General features: G+C 39.1%; 5 pseudogenes; all 5 read right to left on the minus strand.

Moving 5' to 3' along the window:
• Positions 1–684: 684 nt before the first annotated feature.
• Positions 685–803, minus strand: LOC113089770 (uncharacterized; annotated as a pseudogene).
• A 1,396-nt stretch (positions 804–2,199) lies between these two features.
• LOC113089776 (uncharacterized) lies at positions 2,200–2,319 on the minus strand (annotated as a pseudogene).
• Positions 2,320–4,765: 2,446 nt separating this feature from the next.
• Positions 4,766–4,884, minus strand: LOC113089765 (uncharacterized; annotated as a pseudogene).
• A 1,751-nt stretch (positions 4,885–6,635) lies between these two features.
• On the minus strand, positions 6,636–6,753 carry LOC113089781 (uncharacterized; annotated as a pseudogene).
• A 1,259-nt stretch (positions 6,754–8,012) lies between these two features.
• On the minus strand, positions 8,013–8,131 carry LOC113089767 (uncharacterized; annotated as a pseudogene).
• Positions 8,132–8,391: the final 260 nt, after the last annotated feature.

Here is an 8,391-nt window from a genome sequence, read left to right on the forward strand (position 1 = left end):
CTGCTAAGATTCAGATATGGGGCATTGACTCTTTCTTTTTTTCTTGCAAGATTATATAATTTGTGAAAAATTTCCAAAAATCTTAAAGCAACTGGTATTACCAGGGGGTCTGCCATCCAATTACTAACCAGGCGAAACCTGCTTAGTTTCCGAGCTCAGACATGATCTGGCATAGCCAGGGTGGAATGGCCATAAGCGAAGACTGCTGCAAAGAGAGAGCTATTTAAAGATCAGCCAATCTAATCGCCGGTACATTATACAGGACCAAACCTGCTTAGCTTCCGAGAGCAGACGAGATCAGGCATAGCCAGGTTGTTACGGTCGCAAGCGAAGGATACTGCAAAGAGAAGACTATTTAAAGATCAGCCAATCAAATCGCCCATACATTATATAAGTAGGAGTGAAAATCCAAAAGCTTACAGCACCTGGTATTCCGAGGCGGTCTCCCATCCAAGCACTAACCAGGCCAATACCTGCTAAGATTAAGAGATCGGGCATTGGCTCTTTTTTTTAAAGATTATTATATAATTAGTAATAAATTTCCAATAATATTAGAGCACCTGGTATGACCAGGGGGTCTCCCATCCAAACACTACACAGGTCAATGACTGCTAAGATTCAAAGATTGGGCATTCACTCTTTTTTTTTCAAGATTATTATATAATTTGTGAAAAATTTACAAAAATCTTAAAGCAACTGGTATTACCAGGGGGTCTCCCATCGAATTACTAACCAGGCCCAAACCTGCTTAGCTTCCGAGCTCAGACATGATCTGGCATAGCCAGGGTGGTATGGCCATAAGCGAAGACTGCTGCAAAGAGAGAGCTATTTAAAGATCAGCCAATCTAATCGCCGGTACATTATATAAGTAGGAAAGAAAACCCTAAAGCTTAAAGCACCTGGTATTCCCAGGCGGTCTCCCATCCAAGCACTAACCAGGCCAATACCTGCTAAGATTAAGAGATCGGGCATTGACTCTTTTTTTTTTTTTTTTAAAGATTATTATATAATTAGTAATGAATTTCCAATAATATTAGAGCACCTGGTTTTCCGAGGCGGTCTCCCATCCAAACACTAAACAGGCCCATAGCAGCTAAGATTCAAAGATTGGGCATTGACTCTTTTTGTTTCAAGATAATTATATAATTAGTACAAATTTCCAAAAATATTACAGCAACTGGTATTCCGAGGCGGTCTCCCATCCAAGCAATAAACAGGTCCATACCTCCTAAGATTCAAAGATTGGGCATTTACTTTTTTTTTTTTTTTTTTGCAAGATTATTATGTAATTAGTAAAAATTGCCAAAAATATTACAGCAACTGGTATTTCCCGGCCGTCTTCCATCCAAGTACTAACCAGGCAAAACCTGCTATTATTCAGAGATCGGGCATTGACTTTTTTTTTTTTTTTTTTTCAAGATTATTATATAATTTGTGAAAAATTTCCAAAAATCTTAAAGCAACTGGTATTACCAGGGTGTCTCCCATCCAATTACTAACCAGGCCCATACTTGCTAAGATTCAGATATGGGGCATTGACTCCTTTCTTTTTTTCTTGCAAGATTATTATATAATTTGTGAAAAATTTCCAAAAATCTTAAAGCAACTGGTATTACCAGGGGGTCTCCCATCCAATTACTAACCAGGCCCGAAACCTGCTTAGTTTCCGAGCTCAGACATGATCTGGCATAGCCAGGGTGGAATGGCCATAAGCGAAGACTGCTACAAAGAGAGAGCTATTTAAAGATCAGCCAATCTAATCGCCGGTACATTATACAGGACCAAACCTGCTTAGCTTCCGAGAGCAGACGAGATCAGGCATAGCCAGGTTGTTACGGTCGCAAGCGAAGGATACTGCAAAGAGAAGACTATTTAAGATCAGCCAATCAAATCGCCCATACATTATATAAGTAGGAATGAAAATCCAAAAGCTTACAGCACCTGGTATTCCCGAGGCGGTCTCCCATCCAAGCACTAACCAGGCCAATACCTGCTAAGATTAAGAGATCGGGCATTGGCTCTTTTTTTTAAAGATTATTATATAATTAGTAATAAATTTCCAATAATATTAGAGCACCTGGTATTACCAGGGGGTCTCCCATCCAAACACTACACAGGTCAATGACTGCTAAGATTCAAAGATTGGGCATTCACTCTTTTTTTTCAAGATTATTATATAATTTGTGAAAATTTACAAAAATCTTAAAGCAACTGGTATTACCAGGGGGGTCTCCCATCCAATTACTAACCAGGCCCAAACCTGCTTAGCTTCCGAGCTCAGACATGATCTGGCATAGCCAGGGTGGTATGGCCATAAGCGAAGACTGGCTGCAAAGAGAGAGCTATTTAAAGATCAGCCAATCTAATCGCCGGTACATTATATAAGTAGGAAAGAAAACCCTAAAGCTTAAAGCACCTGGTATTCCCAGGCGGTCTCCCATTCAAGCACTAACCAGGCCAATACCTGCTAAGATTAAGAGATCGGGCATTGACTCTTTTTTTTTTTTTTTTTTAAAGATTATTATATAATTAGTAATGAATTTCCAATAATATTAGAGCACCTGGTTTTCCGAGGCGGTCTCCCATCCAAACACTAAACAGGCCCATAGCTGCTAAGATTCAAAGATTGGGCATTGACTCTTTTGTTTCAAGATAAATTATTAATTAGTACAAATTTCCAAAAATATTACAGCAACTGGTATTCCGAGGGCGGTCTCCCATCCAAAGCACTAAACAGGTCCATACCTCCTAAGATTCAAAGATTGGCATTTACTCTTTTTTTTTTTTTTTTGTTGCAAGATTATTATGTAATTAGTAAAAATTGCCAAAATATTACAGCAACTGGTATTTCCCGGCCGTCTTTCCATCCAAGTACTAACCAGGCAAAACCTGGCTATTATTCAGAGATCGGGCATTGAACTTTTTTTTTTTTTTTTTCAAGATTATTATATAATTTGTGAAAAATTTCCAAAAATCTTAAAGCAACTGGTATTACCAGGGTGTCTCCCATCCAATTACTAACCAGGCCCATAACCTGCTAAGATTCAGATATGGGGCATTGACTCCTTTCTTTTTTTTCTTGCAAGATTATTATATAATTTGTGAAAAATTCCAAAAATCTTAAAGCAACTGTATTACCAGGGGGTCTGCCATCCATTACTAACCAGGCCGAAACCTTGCTTAGTTTCCGAGCTCAGACATGATCTGGCATAGCCCAGGGTGGAATGGCCATAAGCGAAGACTGCTGCAAAGAGAGAGCTATTTAAAGATCAGCCAATCTAATCGCCGGTACATTATACAGGACCAAACCTGCTTAGCTTCTGAGAGCAGACGAGATCAGGCATAGCCAGGTTGTTACGGTCGCAAGCGAAGGATACTGCAAAGAGAAGACTATTTAAAGATCAGCCAATCAAATCGCCCATACATTATATAAGGTAGGAATGAAAATCCAAAAGCTTACAGCACCTGGTATTCCGAGGCGGTTCTCCCATCCAAGCACTAACCCAGGCCAATACCTGCTAAGATTAAGAGATCGGGCATTGACTCTTTTTTTTTTTTTTTTAAAGATTATTATATAATTAGTAATGAATTTCCAATAATATTAGAGCATCTGGTTTTCCGAGGCGGTCTCCCATCCAAACACTAAACAGGCCCATAGCTGCTAAGATTCAAAGATTGGGCATTGACTCTTTTGTTAAAAGATAATTATATAATTAGTACAAATTTCCAAAAATATTACAGCAACTGGTATTCCGAGGCGGTCTCCCATCCAAGCACTAAACAGGTCCATACCTCCTAAGATTCAAAGATTGGGCATTTACTCTTTTTTTTTTTTTTGTTGCAAGATTATTATGTAATTAGTAAAAATTGCCAAAAATATTACAGCAACTGGTATTTCCCGGCCGTCTTCCATCCAAGTACTAACCAGGCAAAACCTGCTATTATTCAGAGATCGGGCATTGACTTTTTTTTTTTTTTTTCAAGATTATTATATAATTTGTGAAAAATTTCCAAAAATCTTAAAGCAACTGGTATTACCAGGGTGTCTCCCATCCAATTACTAACCAGGCCCATACCTGCTAAGATTCAGATATGGGGCATTGACTCCTTTCTTTTTTTCTTGCAAGATTATTATATAATTTGTGAAAAATTTCCAAAAATCTTAAAGCAACTGGTATTACCAGGGGGTCTGCCATCCAATTACTAACCAGGCCGAAACCTGCTTAGTTTCCGAGCTCAGACATGATCTGGCATAGCCAGGGTGGAATGGCCATAAGCGAAGACTGCTGCAAAGAGAGAGCTATTTAAAGATCAGCCAATCTAATCGCCGGTACATTATACAGGACCAAACCTGCTTAGCTTCCGAGAGCAGACGAGATCAGGCATTAGCCAGGTTGTTACGGTCGCAAGCGAAGGATACTGCAAAGAGAAGACTATTTAAAGATCAGCCAATCAAATCGCCCATACATTATATAAGTAGGAATGAAAATCCAAAAGCTTACAGCACCTGGTATTCCGAGGCGGTCTCCCATCCAAGCACTAACCAGGCCAATACCTGCTAAGATTAAGAGATCGGGCATTGGCTCTTTTTTTTAAGATTATTATATAATTAGTAATAAATTTCCAATAACATTAGAGCACCTGGTATTAACAGGGGGTCTCCCATCCAAACACTACACAGGTCAATGACTGCTAAGATTCAAAGAATAGGGCATTCACTCTTTTTTTTTTCAAGATTATTATATAATTTGTGAAAAATTTACAAATCTTAAAGCAACTGGTATTACCAGGGGGTCTCCCATCCAATTACTAACCAGGCCCAAACCTGCTTAGCTTCCGAGCTCAGACATGATCTGGCATAGCCAGGGTGGTATGGCCATAAGCGAAGACTGCTGCAAAGAGAGAGCTATTTAAAGATCAGCCAATCTAATCGCCGGTACATTATATAAGTAGGAAAGAAAACCCTAAAGCTTAAAGCACCTGGGTATTCCCAGGCGGTCTCCCATCCAAGCACTAACCAGGCCAATACCTGCTAAGATTAAGAGATCGGGCATTGACTCTTTTTTTTTTTTTTTTTTTAAAGATTATTATATAATTAGTAATGAATTTCCAATAATATTAGAGCACCTGGTTTTCCGAGGCGGTCTCCCCATCCAAACACTAAACAGGGCCCATAGCTGCTAAGATTCAAGAGATTGGGCATTGACTCTTTTTGTTTCAAGATAATTATATAATTAGTACAAATTTCCGAAAAATATTACAGCAACTGGTATTCCGAGGCGGTCTCCCATCCAAGCACTAAACAGGTCCATACCTCCTAAGATTCAAGATTGGGCATTTACTCTTTTTTTTTTTTTGTTGTTGCAGAATTATTATGTAATTAGTAAAAATTGCCAAAAATATTACAGCAACTGGTATTTCCCCGGCCGTCCTTCCATCCAAGTACTAACCAGGCAAACCTGCTATTATTCAGAGAGTCGGGCATTGACTTTTTTTTTTTTTTTTCAAGATTATTATATAATTTGTGAAAAATTTCCAAAAATCTTAAAGCAACTGGTATTACCAGGGTGTCTCCCATCCAATTACTAACCAGGCCCATACCTGCTAGATCAGATATGGGGCATTGACTCCCTTTCTTTTTTTCTTGCAAGATTATTATATAATTTGTGAAAAATTTCCAAAAATCTTAAAGCAACTGGTATTACCAGGGGGTCCTGCCATCCAATTACTAACCAGGCCGAACCTGCTTAGTTTCCGAGCTCAGACATGATCTGGCATAGCCAGGGTGGAATGGCATAAGCGAAGACTGCTGCAAAGAGAGAGCTATTTAAAGATCAGCCAATCTAATCGCCGGTACATTATACAGGACCAAACCTGCTTAGCTTCCGAGAGCAGACGAGATCAGGCATAGCCAGGTTGTTACGGTCGCAAGCGAAGGATACTGCAAAGAGAAGACTATTTAAAGATCAGCCAATCAAAATCGCCCATACATTATATAAGTAGGAATGAAAATCCAAAAGCTTACAGCACCTGGTATTCCGAGGGGTCTCGTCCCATCCAGCACTAAACAGGCCAATACTGCTAAGATTAAGAGATCGGGCATTGACTCTTTTTTTTTTCAAGATTATTATATAATTGTGAAAAATTTACAAAAATCTTAAAGCAACTGGTATTACCAGGGGGTCTCCCATCCAATTACTAACCAGGCCCAAACTGCTTAGCTTCCGAGCTCAGACATGATCTGGCATAGCCAGGGTGGTATGGCCATAAGCGAAGACTGCTGCAAAGAGAGAGCTATTTAAAGATCAGCCAATCTAATCGCCGGTACATTATATAAGTAGGAAAGAAAACCCTAAAGCTTAAAGCACCTGGTATTCCAGGCGGTCTCCCATCCAAGCACTAACCAGGCCAATACCTGCTAAGATTAAGAGATCGGGCATTGACTCTTTTTTTTTTTTTTTAAAAGATTATTATATAATTAGTAATGAATTTCCAATAATATTAGAGCACCTGGTATTCCGAGGCGGTCTCCCATCCAGACACTAAACAGGTCCATGACTGCTAAGATTCAAAGAATGGGCATTGACTCTTTTTTTTTTCAAGATTATTATATAATTTGTGAAAAATTTACAAAAATCTTAAAGCAACTGGTATTACCAGGGGGTCTCCCATCCAATTACTAACCAGGCCAAACCTGCTTAGCTTCCGAGCTCAGACATGATCTGGCATAGCCAGGGTGGTATGGCCATAAGCGAAGACTGCTGCAAAGAGAGAGCTATTTAAAGATCAGCCAATCTAATCGCCGGTACATTATATAAGTAGGAAAGAAAACCCTAAAGCTTAAAGCACCTGGTATTCCCAGGCGGTCTCCCATCCAAGCACTAACCAGGCCATACCTGCTAAGATTAAGAGATCGGGCATTGACTCTTTTTTTTTTTTTTTTTTTTTTTAAAGATTATTATATAATTAGTAATGAATTTCCAATAATATTAGAGCACTGGTTTTCCGAGGCGGTCTCCCATCCAAACACTAAACAGGTCCATAGCTGCTAAGATTCAAAGATTGGGCATTGACTCTTTTTGTTTCAAGATAATTATATAATTAGTACAATTCCAAAAATATTACAGCAACTGGTATTTCCGAGCGGTCTCCATCCAAGCACTAAACCAGGTCCATACCTCCTAAGATTCAAGATTGGGCATTTACTCTTTTTTTTTTTTTGTTGCAAGATTATTATGTAATTAGTAAAATTGCCAAAAATATTACAGCAACTGGTATTTCCAGGCCGTCTCCCATCCAAGTACTAACCAGGCAAAACCTGCTAAGATTCAGAGATCGGGCATTGACTTTTTTTTTTTTTCAAGATTATTATATAATTTGTGAAAAATTTCCAAAAATCTTAAAGCAACTGGTATTACCAGGGGGTCTGCCATCCAATTACTAACCAGGCCAAACCTGCTTAGTTTCCGAGCTCAGACATGATCTGGCATAGCCAGGGTGGAATGGCCATAAGCGAAGACTGCTGCAAAGAGAGAGCTATTTAAAGATCAGCCAATCTAATCGCCGGTACATTATACAGGACCAAACCTGCTTAGCTTCCGAGAGCAGACGAGATCAGGCATAGCCAGGTTGTTACGGTCGCAAGCGAAGGATACTGCAAAGAGAAGACTATTTAAAGATCAGCCAATCAAATCGCCCATACATTATATAAGTAGGAATGAAAATCCAAAAGCTTACAGCACCTGGTATTCCGAGGCGGTCTCCCATCCAAGCACTAACCAGGCCAATACCTGCTAAGATTAAGAGATCGGGCATTGCTCTTTTTTTTTTTTTTTTTTTTTAAGATTATTATATAATTAGTAATAAATTTCCAATAATATTAGAGCACCTGGTATTCCAGGCGGTCTCCCATCCAAACACTAAACAGGTCCATGACTGCTAAGATTCAAAGAATGGGCATTGACTCTTTTTTTTTTCAAGATTATTATATAATTTGTGAAAATTTTACAAAAATCTTAAAGCAACTGGTATTACCAGGGGGTCTCCCATCCAATTACTAACCAGGCCCAAACCTGCTTAGCTTCCGAGCTCAGACATGATCTGGCATAGCCAGGGTGGTATGGCCATAAGCGAAGACTGCTGCAAAGAGAGAGCTATTTAAAGATCAGCCAATCTAATCGCCGGTACATTATATAAGTAGGAAAGAAAACCCTAAAGCTTAAAGCACCTGGTATTCCCAGGCGGTCTCCCATCCAAGCACTAACCAGGCCAATACCTGCTAAGATTAAGAGATCGGGCATTGACTCTTTTTTTTTTTTTTAAAGATTATTATATAATTAGTAATGATTTCCAATAATATTAGAGCACCTGGTTTTCCGAGGCGGTCTCCCA

The sequence above is a fragment of the Carassius auratus genome, unplaced genomic scaffold, assembly GCF_003368295.1.
Source record: "Carassius auratus strain Wakin unplaced genomic scaffold, ASM336829v1 scaf_tig00051002, whole genome shotgun sequence".
NCBI classification, from domain to species: Eukaryota; Metazoa; Chordata; class Actinopteri; order Cypriniformes; family Cyprinidae; genus Carassius; species Carassius auratus.